Source organism: Trachymyrmex cornetzi, unplaced genomic scaffold (assembly GCF_001594075.2).
Source record: "Trachymyrmex cornetzi isolate Tcor2-1 unplaced genomic scaffold, Tcor1.1 scaffold75, whole genome shotgun sequence".
Classification (NCBI taxonomy): Eukaryota; Metazoa; Arthropoda; class Insecta; order Hymenoptera; family Formicidae; genus Trachymyrmex; species Trachymyrmex cornetzi.
In genome coordinates, this window is record NW_017300081.1 from 1475398 (window position 1) to 1476288 (window position 891).

General features: G+C 21.5%; 1 long non-coding RNA gene across 1 annotated transcript in view; it reads left to right on the plus strand.

Moving 5' to 3' along the window:
• LOC108768123 (uncharacterized) overlaps positions 1-891 on the plus strand; it is a 3612-nt gene that overhangs the window by 1631 nt on the left and 1090 nt on the right. Inside the window, exon 3 of the long non-coding RNA XR_001940469.1 lies at positions 149-172. This is a non-coding gene — a long non-coding RNA (uncharacterized LOC108768123). The remainder of the gene's footprint in view (positions 1-148; positions 173-891) is intronic.

Below are 891 nucleotides of genomic sequence, written 5' to 3' on the forward strand. Positions count from 1 at the left end.
TGTTGTAGTTAAAATGGGTTTTTCGGATTTAGCACAATGTGGAAAATTTTCTCTGTCCCTTTATCTCATATTTTTTAAAATTATTAATCGGAAATATCTTGCGTATACGTTTTAGTTATAATTTATACGGAATTATTTTTTTTTATAGAAAACTATGCTAAAGGAATATGAGGTAAGTTTTCCAAAAATACATTTATTAAATATTAGATATTAAAAAATCAAGAACAATTTTTATAATATATCGTTATTAATGGATAATTGTTTCTGAAAAAGGCGGCCGAGTTCGTTAGAATAGTTGCGTAAAAACAAGTTGCACTTAAAATGAGAAATTATTAGACTCTCTAAAATATGGACTACGAAAATAACATATATATATGTATATTTAGATTTATATACACATATATATCATATTATCTTAAATTAAACAAATATAAATTTTAATTCTACATATTATATCGTACTTCTATATGATATATTTCTATATTATGTTTATTTATTTTTGAAATACACAAAAGGGAATAAAACCATATGCTTACAGCATAACCATTGTTTCACATACAGAAATTACTACACATTTTGTTGTTAATTGTAATTAGTTTATTACTTTAAATCTGAAAACTTAGAACATGTATTTATAATAATCCATTTTTTAATTTTTCTTAGCTCTAAAATAATACTTACTATTTTTTTTACAAGTAATGCATATGTATTAAATTTAAACAGTGAGGAGTATATATATTTGTACATACAAGTTAACTAAATATTCGAGTGTTAATTTGACGTTATATAATTATGTTATTTAAGGATTAAATTAATTTTCAATGTGTCTTAATTTCAAAATTATACAATTTATGAGTAAGCAAATGTATATAAGCAATTTTTGTAGTTAAA